General features: G+C 41.7%; 1 pseudogene; it reads left to right on the top strand.

Moving 5' to 3' along the window:
• Window positions 1-26,102, top strand: part of LOC126088271 (trissin receptor-like) — a 196,680-nt pseudogene that overhangs the window by 125,878 nt on the left and 44,700 nt on the right.

Genomic DNA, 26,102 nt, shown 5'->3' with positions numbered 1-26,102 from the left:
TTTATGTCACTGAATTATCCTAATACCAACGAAAGTTCAATTCAAGGTGGTGTACCTACCCCTATAGGTTTCGGATACAATAAATGTAGAATTCAAAACATACAAAAACAATAATTTACGAAATACTGTACCCGAATGTAGGTCAATGCTATTTGAGTAAAGCGATACTGTATGTGTAGTGCTCCCTCCCACAACTAGCAAATGTTCCATTACAACCGCAGTCTTCCGTGCTATAACACGCTTGCAGAGTCCCTTCTGATTCCGAGATATATTTTGCTTAGAAAAAAAAATATCCAGTAATTCAGCGGTGCAGTGAAATGAGATGCGTGTAACATCGATCCCAAATGACCGTCACGACTGTTTAAGTATAGTGTTGCTGTGTGTGGTTCTCCCCTTCCATAATTAACAGATGTTCCCTTAAAATTATAGTCTTCCACTCCATATACATCACACACTGGTTTTTGAAATGTACTTTAGTATCACTACCATTTAGACAGGACCAAACTCGAACAGTCCAGCTTCTCCCACTCTATTTGAACGAGCCTCATCTTCGTTCCTCACCATACAATCTCAGCTTCCACTGTAACTCTGAAGTCATTGTCTGCTGCTATCCAGACATTAACACGCATAGACCCGTCTGTGTTAAAATGATATGTATCCCTTAACAGCTCAATAATACACAGTTCTGGCCCACCAATCATGTGAGCATGTATCATTTCGTGTTACTTGGCTGGTCCGCGAAGGGAAAGGATCATATAGATGTTGCTAGGATCGTACAGGTGGGCATACTTCATTCAAATATGTAACGAAAAAATCTCTTGGAAATACTACCTACGTCTCCCAGAATCTTAATGGTGCAGCAATAAGGCTTCCTTGGCCGATAAGAAGAGGCTAATATGAAGAATTTTACTACGAAACAATCAGCAGCAGGATTTCCTTCTATTGTTTCCTCAATAAATAAGGGACAACATTCTTCCGTGAGCTTTGTGTGCGCATGAAGGTATGGACTCACATATTAATAGGTAGACCATATTTACGTCTACCTCAATACGCATATCTCGCAAACCATCTACGGTGTGTAAGGGAGGGTGCCCTGTACCATTACTAGTCATTTCCTTTTCTATTCCACTCGCAAACAGAGCGAGAGAAAAAAAGACTGTCTGTACGCCTCCACATCAGAGGTTATTTCTCGTGTCTCATCTTCAAGATCCCTACACGAAATGTATGTTGATGGCTCTAGAACACTTCTGCAGTCAGCTTTAAATGTCAGTGTCTAAATTGTCTCAACAGTGCTCCTCGAAAAGATGATTGCCTTCTCTCCAGGGAATCCAATTTGAGTTACCTGGCGAGTCTAGTCTGACTGCAGGAAATAATTACCCACCAGGTAAAGGGACTTTCATGAGAAACTTAATTAACTAGTCAATGAGTTTGATATAAATGAGATGCCACCGAACGGATGGAAGGAAGGGCGAGAGTGTCGTGGATATGATTTGCTAGTTGGAGCGGTAATCAGGCGTGTTTTCAATTTTTTAACGAGATTTCAATCTTCCCACGTACACAGTGAGAGATGGCTATCGAATAAAATCAACTGTATTACCTAATCTAAAAAGTGATACATAGTATTAACCTGATAGTTACAACCCTTCTGAGCTGCCACTGGGCTGCGTCAAGAGTCTTCATAGGTGACGAGGCGTTAGACTGCCTCAAGAGAGTTCGAAAGTGAGGAGGTATCGCCTGTCGTTGTGGCCGAGCGGCTCTAGGCGCTTTAGTCCGGAATCGCCCTGCTGCTACGGTCCCAGATTCGAATTCTGCCACGGGCATGGATGTGTGTGATGCCGTTAGGTTTGTTAGGTTTAAGTAGTTCTAAGTCTGGGGAACTTACGACCTCACATTTTAAGTCCTGTAGTGCTGAGAGCCATTTGAATTTTTTTAAGGTATCCCCTGCCAGAAGTAGAGCATGCTTTTAGCACTCAATTATTCGGCGAAACTGAGTTTAGTATTCTATTTCTGTGATGCAAGACGTAACAGATATTGAACTGAGAAGAACAGATCATCCTTTACCCAGTGAGATAAAGAGGACCTATAACCTATGCCATGTTCTTGTAAGGAATTTTCTCACTAATAATCAACAAGTAACAATACTTATAGCGATGTGGTAACGCGTGCATGTTCCGATATCACATGTCTTCGATAAAAGCACGCATAGAATGGAGTAATCTCCATTTCTCGTGAGGAATTCGATTTGTACGGACAGCAACATCCCTGTCTCGGACTGTGTAAAGCGAATTTTTTAAACTGGGAAGTCGATATCGGGGTTAACTGCAGTTAGAACTCTACGTACAAGCCGCACCTGTTTGTCTCACAGTGTACTAGCAGTTAGCAACGCCGTCCACGGCCGGTAGCAGGTGTGATCACGTGGCATTGGCCGCAGAAAGCTGCAGCCCAAGTGCAAAGAAAGCACTGGCCAGTCGGCTCTTCGGGAACACAATACACTCGGTAGATGGCGCTTGAATGGACTGGATGTGGCTGGTCAGTTTTTTCGAATTGAGATGCAGTGTTCATGTAAGGTAATGAACACTAGGGTCATAAAAATATCGTACAATGTATTTCCCATGTTTCTGTAGGCTATGATGCAACCCGCTACTCGTAAATCGGCATTCGTAAATAGGTTCAAATGTGTGTGAAATCTTACGGGACTTCACTGCTAAGGTCATCAGTCCCTAAGCTTACACACTACTTAACCTAAGTTATCCTAAGGACAAACACACACACCCATGCCAGAGGGAGGACTCGAACCTCCGCCGTAAATAGGTACGCAATGTTTTTGCTACGAGGCTTCTACGTACAGGAGCATAGGTTTTTAGCAGCATGCCCACCCACTAAACCAGTCCAGATACCCTCCTGCGCCAATACATCCATATTCGACATCCCATGCACCCCATCGCCTTATTCATTCTCTCCCACCGGAATTTTTACGGACTCCCACTCCCCAACGTGATATCCGTCCCGAGATGCCCGTCTTTTTCCAGCCCCAATCAAAACACTTCACTCACACCGTACTGCAATTTTGTCCTTCCCCTTCATCCACCTTGCTTACTTCTAGTTGCTACCTGTGCTTCCTCAGGACCCCATAGCCATACTCCTCATCACACCTTCTTCTTGACGATTTTTTGTGTATCACCTCACATCACCATTATACCACAGCATCATTCACATTCAAGACTGGCTATATTGTAAGTGTAGTGTAAATCCGTCAAACGAGTTTTAAAAACCATCAATATTTTCATCCATGTGTATTTTACAAATCCTCGTCTACTGTCACTTGTTTTTATATACAAATCGCCACTATCGTCTACGTGTTTTACAGAATCCTCTACTATTGTCACCTTTTATATGTTTTAACCATCTTTAAACACAGTTTTTGTAACCTTTGACTGAAGAGTGGTTTTTGTCTGCCAGCAGCCCGACCCAACTGAGAGCGACTTGAAATAATCATAAAGAAAAAAAATAGCAGCACCGGGCCATTGGGCCGCTGTCAAATACTATTACCCATTCTTATGTCCCTCCCAAGAGCTGTTCACTTGTACATTAGCAGTATGCTACTCACCTGCACTTCAGGATAATTTGCTGTCCCATTTTTACTACCTGTCGTTCCCACACAGGTCTATGGCTAGACTTGCTGGGACAACACTCCAGTGCCAGACTAATAGGGAAAATATCCTCTCACCATCTCCTAGTCATTGAAAAGACTGGCTAGAGCTAATCTCCAGCAAAAATCGAACTAAATCTCATATGTAGAATGATCAATGATCTACATATATGTCTTTTGGATGGGGAAGTGGATAGTTGGGTGACCTTGAACCTTGAAAAATAGTTGAAACTAGATAATTTATGTGTAAAAAACCGCGTTTCTCACATATATGAACTCCGACAAAGACTTTCCTGGAACATTGATTCTGTGAACGGCAACTGTTGCAATGGATTTTGTGACAGTTTTGATCTAGCCGACGATAGTTTTTTCTAGGGAGAACTGGTAAACCCTGACAAAGACATTTCTGGAGAAGGAAGGACTTGTTGCTGTTTCTCTTGCATTCTGTCGGACAACAACACCTAACGAGTCCTTACCTGCTGACCGGGTTTTTCACTCTGTATAAGCGCTCCTATTGGTTTCTACCGATTTTTCTCCTATGACGTCACAATTTAGGGCGTCCTCTTGCGGCGGTAATGTGAACTACGTGACTTGGTCTCCACATTTCAAGGTGTAAACATGTACAAAAAAAATTGGTAAGTATTTTCCGGCATGAAGCCCAAAATAAAGAAAATACCGCACTATGCCATTCCAGTCCTACAGCTCAGTACAGACAGAGCTTTTCCTGCCAATTTCCTGCTGGATGAAACCCAAAGTAAAGTAAAAAATTGAAAAGCTAATAAGAAGAACATATCACACTTTAAAATGCAAAGTTTGATCATTTCTTTTTTCACATATGGACCCTATTCTTCAAAGGTTCCAATATTTACGACACTTGACCGCTCGATCTGTTCCCAACCGACTGCTTCAGATGAAAGCTCCTTTGTAAAGTACGAGTATAAATTAAATGTTACAACAGAAGAAACTTTTATTACTTACAGTTTCAGTTTATAGCTTACGAAGGAGTTTTTATGTGAAGCAATCGAATGGGAATTAGATCAAGTGAGCAAATGTAAATATTTGAACGTGTGCCAATCTGATGCTGTACAGCATTTGGTTTACCAGAGTATCAGGTCTTCTTTGTATTCGTATGTGTATGGAGCTTTTAATGTTGCAAGTCAGCAATAACGTTGGCAAGACACTGTGTTGCAATAACATAAGAAAGACAGTGAAGAGTTGAGCCGAAAGGAATCTCAGGCGCAGATTCACTAAATGTCGCCACGCTCCACTAAAAGATGTCGTGAAGACTGTGCTCGCTGAAATTTTGTGTAACAATGCATTAATGATCGGACGCGGATGATTTCAGGCGAAGGAAGCAATACAGAAAGCTTGAAATGATATGCTCAATCCACACTCGGAGGTTACTTTATTGGCAGAGAAACGATGCATTGTGAGCCCCGATAATTGGACACAAATGTGAATACGACGCTTAGTAAAGTGCATTTAGTGACTAAATATAAATTTCTTGAAATTATCCTTCCCTTTGTATTCGCTCTCTTTACTTGAATTACTTTATCAGAATTTTTTGTGTGGTTCCAGTCTCATATTTGGTTTTTCTCTTACAGATTACAGCTAGCTTTTCTAAGATGTATTCTAAGTCAGAAACACCTCATATTCTATGTGACATAATGAATTATATCGGGCATGGTTTCCCTGAACTAACCCTGCATAGCATGATGGGAAACCACTGCTCGTCTTAATATTGGTTTTCGAAGCAATTAAGGTATTTCAGTCGAAGTATGATTTTAAAATAATTCGATTCACACAACTAGTTTTACTTAAAAGTCAATATTTCGATTAATAAATAGTAATTAAAACATATGGATTGATGTCGGTACAAATACGTCGATAATGCACGTAATACTTTACCTATACAAAATCTTCTTCCATTTTTGTAAGCTCATGACGAAACTCAGTCTTTTATTCATATTTTACAATACCATTCTGTTCGATTTTTATTTATGCATTCTTATAGTAGTTTTCGTTTCTATTTGTTTTAGCCCTTCTACTGCCTACAATCTGAATGTGAACAGAACAAGTAATCAGAAAGGAATTCCGAATATCATTTAGGTGCACTGAATTATTCACATAATTGGCTATCAGCCTAACTTACAATTATATAAAATTTGATTTCTTTTCCTATTTGTTGGCTTTCGGAACGTGCCCATACTGCCATTTCAGCACTTGTAATGGTATACTATAGTTTGTTGCGACAGTTCAGAGAAGACTTTAGCTTAAGTCACATCCTGTTAGAAGTTACATGGGCTTAACAAAGGACTGATTCCGACATGAAACAAGTTTTAGAAGCACCGTATACTGAAACGAGTTCAAAATTACTCGTAATTTGATTCATGAGACACGTCAAAATTGTGACACGGGTCTTGCCTGATACCTAGGAAATGACGTCACAAACTACCAGCATAAAATAAGTGCCTCGGATGGAAGTGGATACTTGTGATGAGTCTCAACACGATATCGGTGGTTGTAGCAAGTACACGATTTGACAACTATAGTAGTGTATCGTTTTCAAGACGGCGCTGCATTGTTTTTGACTAGCACATCTAGGGCAACACCGATGCAACGAGATATCTCGGTATTTTTCACTTGCGTTCTTTTTTTTCTTTTTTTTTTTTTCTTGTACTGAACGATAGTGAAAAAATACTCAGAGTACTCCTGATTATTTATACAGCTAAGATTACGACAAACAGAAGAGAAAACCGGAACTCTGAACAGCTAGTGACCGCAAGCATACATATCCACAAGAGTTGTACATTTAGGCATGTACATTATTAGCGGGGTTCATGTGACCTGTCATAAGCTTAGGTAGATCGCAGAACCTCTGAACGTAATTCTATATTATTTAAGATTCGAGCAAATTTCTGGAGTTTACTTTCTAACAAATTGAAAATACCAATGTGGTTTTGAGTTTGATAGAATATTAATTTGAAACCGATCAATAAAATGCACGACATTGTCACCGCAACAGACACAGAGCTACGTCTCGCAATCTGTTACGCGCAGACGACTCCACACTCATTGGGTTTTCGTTCCTGGAGCGTATTAGATCCCTTCGAAAGTAGTCACACATACAAGCGCGTCACTTGTTTCGCAGCGCGTCGCAAAAGCCACGGTCTGTTTACAATTCCGCGCGGCCAGGGCATTCGTGCCTGAGGATATTAGATTCCTCCGGAACAAGCTTAGCTCTGGCTCTGAAATCGGCAGTCGTTCCGCCACGCAAGCGGTGCCACAGTTTCTCCGACAAGGCGTCACTCGTTTACAGCTACGAGTCGATGGTGTTCTTGCTCAATAGTCCAGATCTCGCGTTTTGTGTAAAGCTAACATTCTACAGCAAAGTGACTTACAGTAACAATGGCGTGGTTTTCCTGGAGCATCTCATGCTTCGCCACTCAGAATCTAAACTATTGAACAAAAACAAAGTATACCTACCCAGAGTAACTACGTATTACTTTACCGCAAGAGCAATACTATTGATTCCGTCCGTCCCATCCAGTCCACTGGAAGTTATTCCGACGCGAAACTTAATTTTGTCTGAGTGTGAGACGATCACCGAATCATCAGGAGAGTTTTCCTGGCATCTCTTTGGAGGCTCTGCACAGAGTATATAGAAAATATCAGGAGAGTTTTCCTGGCATCTCTTTGCAGGCTCTACACAGAGTAGCGCCAGGTCAGCATCTGTCACTGCATGCCCAACGGTCTCATCACGAGTCACTTCTCCTGGCATGACCACGGCACCGGACACCCTAACCTGCACCCTTAGCTGTATTCGGAAAAATTGTCGGATATTAATATTACATACCTTGTCACTTATCTTCCTCGACTCTTGACTACTCCGATGGAGAACCAAGTTGTTGGATTGACTTTGTGGTAACTCCTAGTGGTGTCTGCTACTTCACTTGACTGGTGCATGTACCTCATGAGTTATTGGGTTCGCCAGACGGTCTTGTTAGAAGTCAGATATAGCATAAAAGATATTTTCGTACAGTGGGTACCAAATTCTACTGTTTTGCCACGTCAGCGGGGTAATAAATGCATCCGAAATATATCCATGTTAACGCCTCAGTATTGTCTTTCTCGTTCATTGTTATCTAAGTGCAAAACCACCTACGACAGACTAGACTGAATACATGCCAATTCCGACGGAGGTTCGAGTCCTCCCTCGGGCATGGGTGTGTGTGTTTGTCCTTAGGATAATATAGGTTAAGTAGTGTGCAAGTTTAGGGACTGATGACCTTAGCTGTTAAGTCCCATAAGATTTCACATACATCTGAACATGGCAATTAAAGATATCTATACAGCGTTCTAAAAATTTAGTTCGTACTAATTCTAGTAACCATCATTCTATCCCAATAAGTTTACACAATCAACACATGACAAAGCAGCGTAAGCAATGCACAATAAAATTTTATTGTACGCAGGTGCCCTTCCAGAATAATGTGCACTCAGTTGTATTTAAGGGTTATAACTGCATAAACAGTTTTTGTTTATGGAGTGTGTGTATACACATTTCCACTGTAAACGGGCCTTACTTTAAAACAAAATTAGCTAACAACAATTCAAGACAGCATTTAACATACAAAATAGGAATACTACTGTATTAATGTTTTCTCTATGATTACGAATAATCACAACATGGATTACAAAATAGTTCCTATTGATTTTAGCAACTATTTATATAGAATTATGCTTCTACACAAGTGAAAGTTCATCTAATTTTAACATCTGGCTATGTAGCACATTCGGCATGAAATAGTATTTTATTATATCTCAAAGCCCTTCCAGAATACTACTCTCGTTTTTATCATAGAGATTTATTTTTACCGCCATACATGGTTGACGCATGTAGACGGAGGTATAAACATTTCTAGGCGCTGCAGTCAGGAACCACGCGGCAGCTACGGTCGCAGGTTCGAATCCTGCCTCGGGCATGAATGTGTGTGGTGTCCTTAAGTTAGCTGGGTTTACGTAATTCTAACTCTAGGCGACTGATGACCACAGATGTCAAGTCCCATTTTTTATAAACATTTCACTGCAACCTCTCACAATTCAAATATAAATTGTTTGCCAACATTATATATTGACACACCTAAGAAAGAAATATTATTGTCTTAATATCTGATCTTGGCTATGAGTAATTTTCATGCATAATGCGACATAAGCACAAGCACTTTGATCTTATAACCGGTAGGTTCGACAACTTGTTACGTACGGTATACGGGTTATGTATGTTGTTTATGCACTGATGCAGTAATGTGAAAGTTTTGCTGTGTGAAAGGGTGTATCTCATGATAGAGCCACAGGGCTTCGTTCCCATCAGTCACTGGGAAGGAAAGTCAAGAAACAGTCATTTTATTGTGTCATAAGCTATTAAGGGCTATTTTTTATTAATCGACCTTGAGGCCGTAGTCTCCAGAAATTAAAAAAAAAATTGTACGTGTTGAATCCCATATTCTCTCAATTTTAAAATTAAATAAATATTTATCATGATGCGTGCATGTGGCCCTAGCATATGGCTCGACATCGTCGAGATTGGAACACAATTATTTCATTTTTATATAAATTATAAATACAAAAATATTGCGGGAGCGGAGGATTACATTCTGAGGCCATTTAAAAAGAATGCACATGAAGAAGCTGGCAGGAAAAGACTTCCACTTCCTTGACAAAAATCTAAAAAATCAAATTTCGTGTATCTTTTGACGCTTTACAGACGTTCAGAAAGGTCTACAGGAGTTGAGAATAGCATACACACACACACACACACACACACACACACACACACACACGCGCGCACACACACACACACAGAAAACAGACAAACTCAAGGATAAGTTTTTAAAAAAAGTTAATTGCTTCCAGAAGGAAATAAAAAGAGAAGAGACATGTAAAGAAGAAAGGAAAGAACAACAGAGAGCAAGAATGAAGTAGTATTGGGAAAGGAATATGACGTCATAATTAGCTTTCGCACGAAGTCCTGAGTTGGCCACATTGGAACAATATTTTATACGAATGCGTGGTGTCCAAGAGGACAGACGTCACACGCAATGCGCAGGCGTAATACATATTTTGTAAACTGACGTGGAGGGGTACACAAGACAGGACAGGAACTAGTGACGTCAGATGCACTGGGACTTTAGACGGAATCAGCAACGACGAGTGAAAATGTGTACCAGACCGGTATGCGAACCAGATATCTCCTGCTTACCAGGCAGTTGCGCCGCCCGGACGCATGTGTTTATCGCAAATGCGCATTCTGCCTCGGCACGCCTCGCGGCCAACCGACATTCCCATCCAGCGCTACCTATCCACAGTCCCCGTCCATGGCCTCCACTCTCGCTACTTTGAGATTCCCATAGAAGGTCGAACATATTGTGTATCCGCACTGAATCTAGTCGATTCGCTTCCCTTCTAGCCAAATCAGTTATATCAATGAGTTGTGTCTGTTCTTTCAGCAACGGCCCTGCCGCAGTGGATACTCCGGCTCCCGGAAGATCACCGAAGTTAAACGCTGTCGGGCTTGGCCGGCAATTGGATGGGTGACCATCCAGGCCGCCATGCACTGTTGCCATTTTTCATGGTGCACTCAGCCTCGTGATGCCAATTGAGGAGCTGCTCGACCGATTAGTAGCGGCTTCTAAAGAATACCATCGTAACGACCGGCAGAGCGGCGTGCTGACCACACAGCTCGCCCCTACCCGCATCCTCATCTGAGGATAACACGCGCGGTCGGCGGGTCCCGGTAGGCCACTTGTGGCCTGAAGACGGAGTGCTGAAAGACGGAGTCCGTTCTTTCGGACATGCAGCTGACATCAATAGTTCTTTCTCTTTCCTCTCTTCTCTCTTCCCCCCCCCCCCCCCGCATCCATCTTCAGTTTACATTATATCGCACAATATTAATAATAGTATATAGCAGCTTCTGACGCTTATTTGTGAGTCGTACCTTAGGCTAAGGCCAGTATGCAATGCACAACGGTAGATAATTATCGATTGCAGTTTAAAAACTTTAGGCATTTTATCACGAAATTGTAATAAAAATTTGTGCCAGATTACGACCTCAAGATCGTAACTTGTTGCACAGTAATAAGGTTATGACTTCTAGCAGTTTGTGGAGGCTACTTATAAAAAATAATGTCTGTGTGAAAACTGCGGTGCACGAATTGTAAGATAGCAGGTAAAATCCCGAGGAAGAGCCCAGACGGATACGAGTGTTTGGGCGCAGGTGGTGGTGTCGGCCGTGTGGTTTCCTGTCGGCGGCGCTACTCGGCGCCGCGCCTGGGCTGGATGCAGACGGTGCGCTTCAACTTCAGCGGCGGCCCGCCAGAAGTGTACTGCCTGTCCAACATCGCGCGCTATACACCGCCAGCTGTTCGACGTGCTGACGTTCGTGCTGCTCTACCTGCTGCCGCTGGCGATCATGATGGCGCTGTACCTCGCGCATCGCCGTCGCGCTCTGGCGCAGCAGCCGCGGACTCGAGGACGTCGAGGTGGACGTAGACCCGCGACGGCAGCCCAGCTGCAGGAGAAAGGTGAGCGAGTGGGGCCCGCTGCTACACCTGTGTCCTTAGCGCTGTGATAGCCACCAACTGGCGCACCGGACAAAGTATTATGTTACACAGACTAGGTACACTTCCTTTTCCTCATTTTTTTTTCTTTGTTTGCCCCTCAAAGCTCCATCTTGTACCATAGAGTTTACTTCCTGATGTCAAAATACCTATCCTATCATCCTGCACCTTCTTCTTTTTAGTGGTGTCCATATGTTCCTTTCTTCGTCAGTTCTGCGGAGAACTTCTTCGTTCTTTATCTTAGCAGTATAAATTTCTCGCCAAGTGAAGTGCAAACGTTTTGCTCATATCTAACGTCTCGTCAGCAGTTCGCCATGTCCAGCACCATAAAGTCACAATGTAGGCAGGTAGCTAACAGGTGCCACCCCCCCCCCCCCCCCCTCGCGGTTTCGTATTGGTCCCTATACTCATTTCATTGTACTGTAAATATGTGTCATCAGTTTTGTCCTATTGCCAACACCACACGTATTCTGATGACCTACAATTCTATCTAGATGCAAAACCTATATAAGGTTCAAATGGCTCTGAGCACTATGGGACTCAACTGCTGAGGTCATTACTCCCCTAGAACTTAGAACTAGTTAAACCTAACTAACCTAAGGACATCACAAACATCCATGCCCGAGGCAGGATTCGAACCTGCGACCGTAGCGGTCTTGCGGTTCCAGACTGCAGCGCCTTTAACCGCACGGCCACTTCGGCCGGCCAAAACCTATAAACCTGAACACTGGAACCTGGTAATTAAGGAAAGTAGGGTGGGTTACGATTGTGGACGAATCAATTACTATTGGTTTGCTTTGCAAATTCACTCATTTATTTTAATAAATAATTTTTGAAAACAAGCCAATGAGGTCACAATCAGACTTTTAAGGCATCTAACCACAATCACGGCCGAAAAATTTTAACGCGAAAAATGGCAGTTATTTAAAATTTAACAAAGACATAAAATACAGACAGCCAATAATTTTGAACAAAAGCCAATGTGGTCGCAATCACAATTTTAAGGCAAGTAACCACAATCACGACTGAAGGTCTTTAAGGCCCAAAATGGCAATTATTAAAAAATGAAAACAAATATACTGTCAAACGGCGAATGGCACTGCAAAAGTTAATTTCAAAGGAAAAAAAACAACAGATCACCAGACAGGTGAGACAAATGATGATAACTCAATAATACAATAAAATAAAAACACAAGGGCCAGTGACAGACGATGCACCAGGAACCGACCTCTGAGTAGGTCATACCAAAACACTTTCGCGAGCGAAGAGAAAGGCAGACAAGATGAAACGTCCCCTTAGAAAAATTATACATGACTGTGCTTAAACTGACACAAAATATTTTTTTTTAGCGCAACGCAATCTGACTTTCAGTAATCCCTACAAGAGAATGGCCCTGACTAAATTAACCTATACGTTTCACAAATCACTTACATCACAAAAATCTTCGTTACTCGAACTACTGCAATACAGCGAGCGCCACTACTGCCAGCTAAATAAAAGATTCAAACTACGGAAGGCACTAACTACTGATGGGCATAGTTAGCAAATGAAAGATTTTAATAGAGGACAAACAATGTATTTACCTTAATAGTCATAATATCTATAGCAGTTCATGTCATCCTGTCTTACTAATTTCAAAACTCCGCCAGTTCTCTCCCCACATCCACCACTGCTGGCGGCTCACCTCCAACTGCGCAACGCTACGCGCTGTTAACAGCCAACTGCCCAACACTACAATAGCCAACAACAATGCAAACCAGCCACAGACTACACACAGCACAGCCAGTGATTTTCCCTCATCGGACAGTGGCGGCAAGGCGAGGAAATGTTCACTGCCGTTACGTACACTAACCCCCAGGGCAGATAACTGGCGCGTTAGCGGCCACAAAACAGAAAAACACCGCTGGTTGAACTTAACAATGTAAGAAGCTGAATATAGGAAACAGTAAATAGAAGCTCAGGAACGCTCATCAGATCCGCCTTCCCCAGGTACTCCACTGGTTGCTTTTCGCCTCGGCGACACTACGAGCTGCAGAACGAACCCAAGTGACTGGATAATCGCGACATTTCACAATGGTGGAGGTTTTTCTATGCGAATTGCAATGTACTCAACTTAAACATGCAGGATCCGATTTCGACGAGGTCGTGCAGCCTCGTGTCCACTGCCCTTCGATACGGCAATCCGTACACGCCGCCAGAGGTCCCGATGTGTTATCGCTCTGCGCGGATCTCGCTGCTCGTGCGTCCCCAACCGAAATCCCAACTCACACCACATGGAAGAAGCCCGAGGTCGCCCCAAAGATAGGGCAGCAGAACTACATATCGATAAGCGCCGCTGCTGCAACTAACAGACAGGCAACGCTTACGAAACCAAGTGGCGCCAGTGAACACGAGAAGAAGACAAACAACGCAACCGTGCCTACTAAACGATACGGTCTGGCAGAAACCTACACACGGCACCAACGCGAGCCGGAGCACGGCTCAAAAAGATTTATCGATCATCTCACTATCAAAATAGATGCAGAACACAGAGCTAGAACTCAACCAATCCAAAACTCCCAAGCGGTACTGGTTGGTCATTATCGGCTCCAAAATAACCAAAAATATCGATGGTCACGATCATCTTTAATTCTAAACGGGACAAATATCAACTTCTCTCCCTCTGCGAGAAGGCTAGGAATAATACAGATGAAAATCTACAATTGTCGGAGCATGTAACTGAAGTATGCAAAAAAGGCATCAGCATCTCACCGTGCCCTACAAAAAGATAAGTTCTTCCTCTTGTCATGAAAAATAACATTGTAAAAACTGTTATACTTTAAATTAGTGATTCCAGCGATGTTATCCTGCAAGACCTTTTTCAGGAAAGCTCACAGCGCCTGGAATTGGTTATGAATGCCTGTGTTCGTTATCTGTGCGATGTTAGATTCTTAGATCACATTTCACCACCATATGCACAGCTATCCTGTCTGCGTGCTGACAAGTGCCAAGTTTTCTATACTCTCTGTCTTGTCTACTATATTATCAACGAACACTCTCCCTCATATCTCTTTTCGACCTTAACGCTCTCATCTCGACAACACGACAGAAACACTCCTTCCCATCAGATCAAAATCCTTTCTGTCCCACTCCTTCGTTCAGCTACTTTCTCAAAATCTTTCTTAGCAGCAGGAACGTAACTGTGGAATAACTTCCCCCGTTATATTAGAGAACTGAATAACATCTCCAGTTTTAGAGGTAAGTTAATGACATATCTACTGAAGCAACAATATGATTACCATTGCCCCTGTAAGCACCCGTTACCTTCCTGATCTTCCTCATTTCCCAGCATCCTTAGCCAGTGTTGTCTCCTTAAATTTTCCTTTTCCCAGAACCCGCTATATCTGAAAATATCTATTTTGTAGCCCTATAAATTCTTGATTAAAGTGCCACTATCGTTATTGTTATTAATGTCAGAATTATTGTCATTATTATTATTATTATTATTAACAATATCAGTAGCTCCATCTGTAGTAATACAAGTAAAGCCAATATCAACGTCGTTAATTCATAGACTGATTTACTGACACCGCCAATTCAGACACTCAGATCATTTTAATACTTATTTTCTTAGGTAACTATGTTGTACTAGACACTGCTTGAGTGAAATTCTGGTTCAGTGTTAGAGGGGGTCTGATGTCCCCATGAGACGAGATTAAATAAATAAAAAGAAGGTTCAAGTGGCCCTGTTTGATTTGTTAATCAGGTGACATCCAATGACCAGACCGCGATCGTAGTCACTGACCGACCCATTCTGCTATTACTGGTTTTCCAGTAATACCACAATACTCCCTGCCTCGTTTTATACTGGCGAGTGCGCCTCCCGTACATGTACTAGTCATACACGTCGCATTGCATACATGTCTCCAGATACTTTTGACTGGATGGTGTATGTGTCTCACCCTCAAATATTAGCATTACCACTGTAATTTTTTTTATCGCAAACAATCAGGTGGTTTCAGTACCTTACATTGTGGGATATGTTTACATTTTGAGCGCCTCTTATTCTGCGGCGATGCACAAGTTGTTATAGATTATTTCATCTCTGTGCCTGTTCAGCTGATGAATTATTATGTAACGTATTTAAAACATCCAAAGATGATTTGGTAATAAGTCGAAACCGTAAAAATCCCATTTATGGGTCCTGATGATGAAACATAGCAAAGCAAGTTGTAGCTGACTGCTCTCTAGAGTTCTGTCTTTACCAAATTAAACTTCGCAGAATTGATAATTGGCTTATTACATCGCTTTCTTTGACGAGTTTAGCTTCCTGTTCACATCGACATCAATATAAACTGATGTAATGGAAAAAGTTAAAACATGAAGCACCAGTGCGATCACATAACAGATTTGCGTCGTGATTTGACCTTCTTTCCACTGGGACCTTTGTCCATCATCATCCATTTGATAAGCACGGATACACTCCTACATTCGTTGCTACATGGAAGAAAACAGACTGAAGTCAGTCGGCAAGACCCAGCGGAGCAGCGCCTCTGAGGAAGTCCAGCGCAGTCCTGGACGAAACGTAAGGAGCAGAAAAGTTCTTGGACCACGACCTCACATCCCGGAAAGTATATCAACAGCTATAGCGAGACAATCGTTGGTGCATTATTACTGTGGTGAACCTTTAAAGGAGTCAGTTTCAAAGTAATAAAGTGCACTACGTTTAATCCAATATTCTTCTGCTTCGATTAGGACGATACGTATGGTTTTGCGCCACACAGAACGAAGCTTCCAGAAGTCTTGCAGTGCGTAAGCCCCATCTATCTTTAATCCAATATTCGTCTGCCTAGATTAGGACGTTAGGTATAGTTTTGAGGCACACAGAACGAACCTTCTAGAAGTCTTGCAGCGCGTAAGCACCATCTATCCACGTTATAGTTTTTTGTATGGAAATAAAAGTCATTAGTCCTTACACATTTATTTATCCCAACTTGGGCCGTTACAGGTATCACAGGGGATTCTCCATTACTTTTACTAGGGTGACATGTGGGTTACAATTCATTCTATGAAATGACTTACTTGAAATGCTATTGTATCATCTAGGTACTTAGCACATGCACTAAACTGCATAGAACAGTAGATGAAGACTAACCTGTATTCAATTGCACCACAATTGAACATCAAATGTGTGGTTGACCGTTACTGCTGTTTACTGTTTAACTGCAACCTATTTTCGTACTGAACAGCACGTTTCTTTAGGCATTTGCCATGTTACAGCCTGTTTACAGGGTACAAATGTATACAAAGAACCACCCCCTACGCAGAGTGGTCAGCGCGTCTGACTGCCATGCAGTGGGCCCTCGATCGATTCGAGTTCGGGTCGGAGATTTTCTCCGCTCGGGGACTAAGTGTTGTCCTCATCATCATTTCGTCGTCATCTACACGCAAGCCGCCCATTATGGCGTCAACTGCGAAGTCTTGCAACGTGGTGATCGAACTTCCCCAGGTGAGGCCTCCCGCCCATCAATGGCATACGATCTCATTCTAGTTTTGAGAACGGATTGCCTACAAACGTAAGTCAGGATTATGCCCTGAATTGAATGCTCTCTCATACACACTCATGAATTTATAGAGCAGCGCAATCTTAACTCGATATTTATAAAATATGACATGCAGCCAGTTACACTTACTTCGCTCAACGTAACATAATAGGGAAAGTAGGTAGTGAATAGATTTACTTGAACTCATTTAGTCGAGGCAAACATCTGAAGTTACGTGAGAAAACGTGTAAACACTGATGACTGTAGCGCTATTGAGTTCAATGGGCATTATGTACAGACCGAGTAAGCAAAGCCCACAAATACACGAAATAAAACAGTTGGGCTTGGTATGACGAAGAACTGCAACAAACTCCGTCACTTACCTGGGGGCTGTGGCTAAGCCATGTCTCCGCTATATCCTTTCTTTCAGGAGTGCTAGTTCTGCAAGGTTCGCAGGAGAGCTTCTGTAAAGTTTGGAAGGTAGGAGACGAGATACTGGCAGAAGTAAAGCTGTGAGTACCGGGCGTGATTCGTGCTTCGGTAGCTCAGATGGTAGAGCACTTGCCCGCGAAAGGCAAAGGTCCCGAGTTCGAGTCTCGGTCGGGCACACAGTTTTAATCTGCCAGGAAGTTTCATATCAGCGCACACTCCGCTGCAGAGTGAAAATCTCATTCTGGAGTACATAATTACTTCCACAACGCAGTTGTGGTAAGGTCTTATGGGACCAAACTGCGGAAGTCATCGGTCCCTAAGCTTACGCACTACTTAGTCTAACTTAAACTAACTTACGCTAAGGATAACACACACCCATGCCCGGGGGAGAACTCGACCCTCTGACAGGGGGGAGCCGAGCGTGCCGTACAAGGCACCTAAGACCGCGCAGCTATACCGCGCTGCTTCAGAACGTAGTGAATCCACGACGGCACATACGAAATCAGTGCTTAGAGCATAGAAATAGCTCTACTGCTCCTATGGAAAAACAGCAAACCGATTGTGTACCATGGATCCAGGTCTACTCACAAAGGCAACATCTCCACCTATGTGACAGGCTTCGAAGTCATGAAGCATTCGTCGAAATTTTCCATTTCTACCTTCGCCATGTAAACAAGAAATATGTTCATGTAAACCAAATAATATCTGTTAATGATTAACAGAGAGGTCATCATCTACACAACCACTCAGCATCTAACCGTACCATAGTGTTCCATACAGCGAACCACGCGAGCACATCGACCAGACAGAAACCTCCATGCCAGTGCCCAAGTGATTGCGTTGCGAGCACGCTGCCTACCGTTCGTTACAAGGCGCGCGTGAGTCCAACTGGCCCGTGCAGTCGGAACTCAGTCATTCCGACCATGGTTAAACAACGCCCCGGTAGGTAGAAATATACACTTAGGTATGGACGTGTATGTTTCTAATGAGCCTGCAAGCTAATGATACGCGAAATAATTTAAATAGTGAAGTTGTAAATGCAGGACTTTCAGAGTCAGTCTTCGGACATTTCTGTATTTACTGTTGAGGTTATTTTGTTACGTATTCAATCTTTGCTATTTGATATTCTCTGGTGATCTTCACAGCGCTGAAGTAAGGCATGCGTTATCTACAATGCAGTGAAGATCACTGGTGTCCACGGAAGTTTCTTTTACCATAGTTGTTTGTTATATTTCCAACACAATTTTATTTGTGACGGAGAGCAGCTATTTAATGTCTTGCTCCACAAGCACCTAGAATACGACAGATTTAATTATGGTGGCGATCATGTACTGTCACACTCGGGTTTGGGCTTTTTCATTTTCAGACTGCATTGCTACATAAACTGTTGAAAAAGTGCAGAGACGTGGAATGCGGCTGTGATCATTTTACAACAGCTACATTCTCCTTCTGTCACTGCCAGTATTATTACCCACAGCGAGATATAGGTGTGAGGAAGGAGTGATATTCTTAAAAGCGTTTGCGCACGGAAAAGAAAATACTCAGATATCAAGCCTAAACAGGGGACAGCCCACCAGCAGAGTAACAAAGACTAGAACTGCCTGTTTCTCATTAATCTGGAAGTGGAATGCTAATACTGGCATCAGTTTTGCGGAAGGCGGTGACTAATTTGCATCTAATTGAGTTCTTTCTGGGAAGTTCCTTGAACAAAAAGTTTTACCCTGTTGGAAGTCCCGATTGTAATCAAAAACATTTGCCGAGCAACTTGCTGGTGCTTTGTACATATAGCATTATAGTGCAACCTTTCCTACGCTGCAATCAGAATGGTTTTGTTCCCACTGCTCATAGCTAAATAAAGCACACACATCAGCAGCTAAAATGTTCATTCATAAGGACCATTCAAACACTGTTTAATTTGTTAAGTCAAAGATACAGTTATAATTAATGAGCGAAATTTGTATTGGCAGTTCCTTAGACCATTTAAACTGTACAAAATTTTGGATTCTCTTATGAATTAAAACTATCCACAACAGTACTGCTTACTTCAAGCGATAGTCATTTATTAAAAGCAAGGTACGAAACTTGTCTCTCTACGTGAAGTAGCGATTGTCTGTCTGAAGCATCTGTTGCTGACAACTTGCGGAGTGTTACGAATTTAGAATTGACTTCTGTACATTCACCTGTTGTGTCAAACTTTTTTCTGCGGGTGTATGCGCCAAAACTTACATAGATGTGTACTTCAGTCCGTTCAGAGACAGTCTGCAATTCCCTCTAGTACCGGTTTTCTGAACATCACTGTTATTTAGGATAAAGATTAATTGTTGACACCTATTTTCGTAAGAGAATAAAATTGAAGTGAATCAGTTGCTGCTGCTTACAGGTGCTGTCCTTAATTCAGATGAGTCATAGGCGTTTGAGCCTCATAATTAACTCCAACTGCTTTCATTTGTCCTATGCACAGTCATTCAAAAACATTATTAGATATCTCATCAATGAATAAAAATGTGTAAATTTCGTTTACTTACCGATTTACATCGAGAGTGGCTTATGTGGTTCTTACTTTTCATGAAAATCCCGTTATTAGTTTCGTAGGTTAAGTTTCCATCAGTGCGTAACCATAGAAAGTTAGCGTTTTCCACACTTCTTACATATCGGTTTATTGCTTTCACCGACGATATTCCATACTTTACGCCAAATATGTCTTTCCAAAATTTAAGGTAATTTCATTGTTAAAAAGTTCATAAGTCTCGCAAACCATTTGCTTTTGTATTTATTGGCTCTTCTTGGTTCACTTTAAAACTTGTATAACTGCAAAACTTTCTAAATCTCCTTTCTGCAGCAGTTAAGATGCTCAATCATCCACATGTTTTTGGAAGAACAGAGCTCACATCATTAATACTTGTGGAATGCATTTTGTAGTTTCGTCCTACATTGTGGTGTCCATAGTTATTTCAGGGATATCACGTGAAGAATACGCAGCATTACTTCCCGGTTGATCACGCAACTGGCTTACTCCACATCTGTGTCATTCACCTCTCTGCCGTTCCTACCCTCCAGACATGATGTACAGCAAGCCCCAACGTGTGCTGTGCAACATAGAATTCATCACCGCCAGTCACGATATCTCTTAGTAAGAAACACAGCAGCAGAATCACTCTGCGAGTACCTAGAATCGCTTCGTCACTTGAACGGATTCCAATAGCTCCGGCTAGATCGTCAGATTAGAGAACTTCAACGAATAGTTTTGTAGCGGAACGACGATCGGAGGAAGACTCTGTTTCTTCCTAGTCAATTACAATGGTTAATATTAGGACTGAGAGGCCTTTCATCATCTCTGCACTCGTGTTCCTAGATGCCATTCTTTCCTTCGAGATATTCTGTTGTAAACAACAGAAACCAAGATGCTTTTGGTGCCCAAAATCTCTTGAGTCTCCTTTCCTGCTCAAGCAGAAAGCCTCTGAGGCTAGCTCACGTTGATTGCTCACAAAGATGCTTGAGGTATTCAGTGACAACTTTAATCTTATGAATAAGTACACAATGTATCTGAAACCAGTAAAGAAATAAAATTTGTATTGTGCAGCTGGTTGCTGATTATTTCAACAAAACAGATATACAATTTCTGAAGATGGGTAAAGAATTATATTTAGAAACAGTGACGGGCCAAAACACTGTGACCACATGCTTAATAGCGTGTTGCTCCACTTTAGGAACACATCACGGAAGATATTTTGCGTGCCATAGATTAGACAAATGTTTGGCAGGTATCCGAAGGCACGGGCACCTGATGTCTACTCCAGGTCACACAATTACGATAAATTTCGAGCTGATTGTTTGTGGACTTCCAAATGTGTTCCATCGGGTTCAAGTCAGGTGCATTTGATAGCAAGGACATTAATGAGAGTTCACTATCGTATGCCTGAAGTCACTGTAGCACATTGTTGGCCTTGTGACACGGACAGTTATCCCACTAGAATATATTTTTATTTATTTTATTTATTTATTTATTTATTGTTCCGTGGGACCAAATTAAGGAGAAGTCTCCATGGTCATGGAACGAGTCAATACATGAAATTATAACACGATATTAGAAACAGATAAAATGAAATATAAAAAAACATATTCAGGTGACAAGTCGTAAGTTTAAATGAAGACAATCAACAATGTAACACTGGAATTTGCTTAATTTTTTAGCTCTTCCAGGAGCTCCTCGACAGAATAGAAGGAGTGAGCCATGAGGAAACTCTTCAGTTTAGACTTAAAAGAGTTTGGGCTACTGCTAAGATTTTTAGTTCTTGTGGTAGCTTATTGAAAATGGATGCAGCAGAATACTGCACTCCTTTCTGCACAAGAGTCAAGGAAGTGCATTCTACATGCAGATTTGATTTCTGCCTAGTATTAACTGAGTGAAAGCTGCTAACTCTTGGGAATAGGCTAATATTGCTAACAACAAACGACATTAAAGAAAATATATACTGTGAGGGCAATGTCAGAATTCCCAGATTTTTGAATAGGGGTCGACAAGAGGTTCTCGAACTTACTCCACATATAGCTCGAACAGCCCGTTTTTGAGCCAAAAATACCCTTTTTGAATCAGAAGAATTACCCCAAAAAATAATACCATACGACATAAGCGTATGAAAATATGCGAAGTAGACTACTTTTCGTGTTGAAGTGTCACTTATTTCAGATACTGTTCTAATGGTAAATAAAGCAGCATTTAGCTTCTGAACAAGATCCTGGACATGGGCTTTCCACAACAGCTTACTATCTATCCGAACGCCTAGGAATTTGAGCTGTTCCGTCTCGCTTATAATATGCCCATTCTGTCTGATCAAAATATCGGTGAATTGTGAGTTAGAAACTGTAAAAACTGAGTCTTACTGTGATTTAGCATCAAATTAATTTTTTTTCCAAAAGCCACGAACTTATTTCATGAACTACATTATTTGATACTGTTTCAATATTACACACAAATCCCTTCACTATCAAGCTGGTGTCATCAGCAAACAGAAATATTTTTGAATCACCTGTAATACTAGAAGGCATATCATTTATATAAATAAGAAACAGCAGTGGCCCCAGCACCGACCCTTGGGGAACGCCCCACTTAACAGTGCCCCATTGGGACTGAACATCACTACCACTCTCAATATTGCGAAGAATTACCCTCTGCTTTCTGTTCGTAAAGTAAGAGGCGAACCAATTGTAAGCTACTCCCCTTACTCCATAATGGTCCAACTTCTGCAGTAATATTTTGTGGTCAAACAGTCAAAAGCCTTCGTTGAATCAAAGAAAACACCTAGCGTTCGCAACCTTTTATTTAATCCGTCCAAAACCTCACAGAGAAAAGAGAATATAGCATTTTCAGTTGTTAAACCATTTCTAAAACCAAACTGAACATTTGACAGCAAATTATGTGAATTTAAATGCTCCAGTAACCTTGTATATACAACCTTCTCGATAACTTTAGCAAACACCGATGGCATAGAAATAGGTCTAAAATTGTCAACATTATCAATGTCTCCCTTTTTATAAAGTGGCTTCACTACCGAGTACTTTAATCGGTCAGGAAACCGACCACTCCTAAAGGAAAAGTTACAGATATGGCTGAGAACTGGGCTAACATACATAGAACAATACTTCAGTATTCTGCTAGATACCCCGTCATATCCATGAGAGTTCTTGGTCTTTAGTGATTTAATTATTAACTCAATCTCCCTCTTGTCAGTATCATGGAGGAGCATATCAGGTAACAGGAAACCTATTCCCTGTTGGGAATAGGTTTCTATTTAGTTCACCTGCTATATTCAGAAAGTGATTATTAAATACTGTACATATATGCGACTTATCAGTAACACGGACATTCCCACTACGCACTGATTCTATATCCTCGACCTGTCTCGGCAGACCAGCAACTTCCTTTACGACTGACCATATGGTTTTAATTTTATCCTGAGACTTAGCTATTCTATCTGCATACCACATACTTTTTGCCTTCCTAATAACATTTTTAAGCACCTTACAATACTGTTTGTAATGGGCTGCTGCATTTAGATTTTGACTGTTTCTAACGTTTTGATATAATTGCCACTTTGTTCTACAAGATATTCTTATCCCTCTAGTCAGCCACCCAGGCTGCCTGTTTGTGCTAGTACCCTGTTTTAAACGTTCTAACGGAAAGCAACTTTCAAAGAGCATGAGAAAAGTTTTGAGAAAAGCATTATATTTATCGTCTACTGTATCAGCGCTATAAACCTCTTGCCACTCTTGTTCCTTTATAAGGTTTACAAAGGTCTCTACAGCAACTGGATCAGCTTTCCTGAACAGCTGATGACTATATTTAACACGTGTTGCAGCATAAAAATCTTTTAAAGTTAAAATTTGCGCATCATGATCTGAAAGGCCATTCACCTTTTTGCTAACAGAATGCCCTTCTAGTAATGAGGAATGAACAAAAATGTTGTCTATGGTTGTTCTACTGTTCCCTTGCACTCTCGTTGGAAAGAATACGGTTTGCATGAGATTATATGAATTAAAGAGGTCTACCAGCATCCTCTTCCTTGCACAATCACTTATACAATTAATATTGAATCACCACATATAACTAACTTTTTGTATTTCCTATAAAGTGAACCAAGAACCTCCTCTAACTTTAGCAAAAATGTTGTGAAATCGGAGTCTGGGGATCTATAAATAACAACAGTTACAAGTTTAGCTCCGTTAAATTTAACCACACCTGCACAACATTCAAACACCTTTTCAGTGCAGTACTTTGAAACTTCAATTGACTCAAATGCGATGCCGTTTTTCACATACATGGCTACTCCCCCACACCGCAAAGAGCTCCTCGAAAAGCAGCCAGCCAACCTGTATCCTGGTAAAGGAAGCCTCTGAATTATCTCCTTATTTAAGAAGTGTTCAGATATACCAATAATTTCAGAGTCAACATCTAAAAGCAGTTCACTAACTTTATCTCTAATACCTTGTATATTTTGATGAAATATACTAATTCCCTCATTACTCGGATACCTAAGCTTTGTCAAAAGTGATTCCCTTGTTAGAGAGACTTCCCTTAAGCAGGAATACCTATCAGCTGACTTCAATCTAAAAAAGGTACAGCTCTAACACCCACTACTGCAAGAATTTTCCCATGAGTGATCCCACCAACCCCACCTATGCTGTCACCTATATGCTTTGCCAACCTCCCCTTCCCATACCTGTTGAGGTGCAGGCCGTGTCTAGTGAAACCCGTCCTGCTAATAGACTCCACCGACACCACTGAAATGTGACCCATGCTTTCTGTCATCAGCGCACCCCCAAGTCTCATGTTATTACGCCTGACGGCTGTATTAAGATGAGGCCGATCGTGACGCTGAAACAGTTCCACGAAATGCACATTCGTGTTGCCAGTCTGAGTGGCTATCTTTTCCAGGTCACCATCTATGTTATACTCCCCATCCCTATCAATACTATTACCAGCTCCACCCACAATCACTACCTGATCCTCTTTAGTAAAATCCCTACATAACCCCCCTATGTTAACAGTCACCTGATGTGACCACTGGAAAAGACATCAAGCATGAGCGGATACAAGTGCACTGCAGTAATGTTCACATAGTGCACAGTTGTTCACGGTGCCTTCGATTACTACCACAGGTCCCACTGAATCCTTCGTGAACGTCCCCGAATAGCGTACTACTGCCTCCATCAGTTTGCGTCTATGGCGCAGTATATTTTTCGAGTAGTGATTCCTCTGGATGGCGACGTGTTCGGACACCACCACCCACCGGCTGTAACAAGAAACATGATCCATCCAACCAGCCATTGAGATACTGCCGAGTTTCGATGATACCACGGCCACTACAGTATTAATTGACGGTCGAACTAGGTCAACGTGGGAACACGTAGGGTTCTTCTGCTGTGGAGCCTCATCTTCAACCTCGTGCTCTAAACGATGTGATCCGAAATACTTGCGCCGGCACCAACATTGTACTCAGTCGACAGATCTGCCTTACGTCGCCGTCTGTAATTGTATAAAGCAATCAGGTACTGTTTGGGTGCTCTCTGGTCAGCCCACACGAATGCTCCTGTTGTCAAAGCTAAAAAGCCTGCTCTCGAACTCATAAGGCAGAACATTCTTCTATTGTGAATCCACGATTGGGCCTTATGACCTGTTTCAGCCTCACTATATCTTCCTCGTGCTTCTCGCAATTCCTTTTCCAAATGTATTGCATTCCATAGCTTGTCGACTGATTCTCTGTGGTGAAATGCGCAATTCTGCATTCGGTGGATTATTTTTACAGTTAACGGCTCTATCCTCGGTTTTTTTCCTTATTTCGTCCTTTCTTATTTTGTCTTCTCTTGTGCAGCCTTTCACTGATCTAAGCAACTTCATTTCTAAACTTTCAAGTTATCTTTTCTTCTTTTTGTGATGTAATGCAATAGAAATTGGGGAGGATTACCTGCTCGCTCTTCATGTTACATACAAACCTATGAAGGAGGGAACTACATGACCACAATCCGGTGAACTGCCTTCCCTTAAGCTTCTAACCTCCAACCCTGCCTTTGCACCTTGTTATGCCGCCAGAATACGGACCAACTTCACCTAGATGTGATACAACCATTTATTATTTCTTCTTAACCCAATATTTTTAACAATATACAATTTTTGTACCATTAAGTCGCTATTTTTAACAATCTGCGGTAACAATCTTCGGGAACCATTAGTCACGGAGAAAAATAAAGAATAGGACCTCTCCAGTAGGAAATTTAATCTAGTTTAATTATGTGCAAGTAAGCATTTTTTGGAAGCCACGGTTTTCGAGACAGTCGGAAAGAGCATAAAACAAAAGGGCTTTAAACGCAACCACCAACCCACGC

The sequence above is a fragment of the Schistocerca cancellata genome, chromosome 6 (assembly GCF_023864275.1).
Source record: "Schistocerca cancellata isolate TAMUIC-IGC-003103 chromosome 6, iqSchCanc2.1, whole genome shotgun sequence".
Lineage (NCBI taxonomy): Eukaryota > Metazoa > Arthropoda > Insecta > Orthoptera > Acrididae > Schistocerca > Schistocerca cancellata.
Note: the sequence above shows the minus strand (reverse complement) of the source record. Positions and strands in the feature narration are given on the sequence as shown.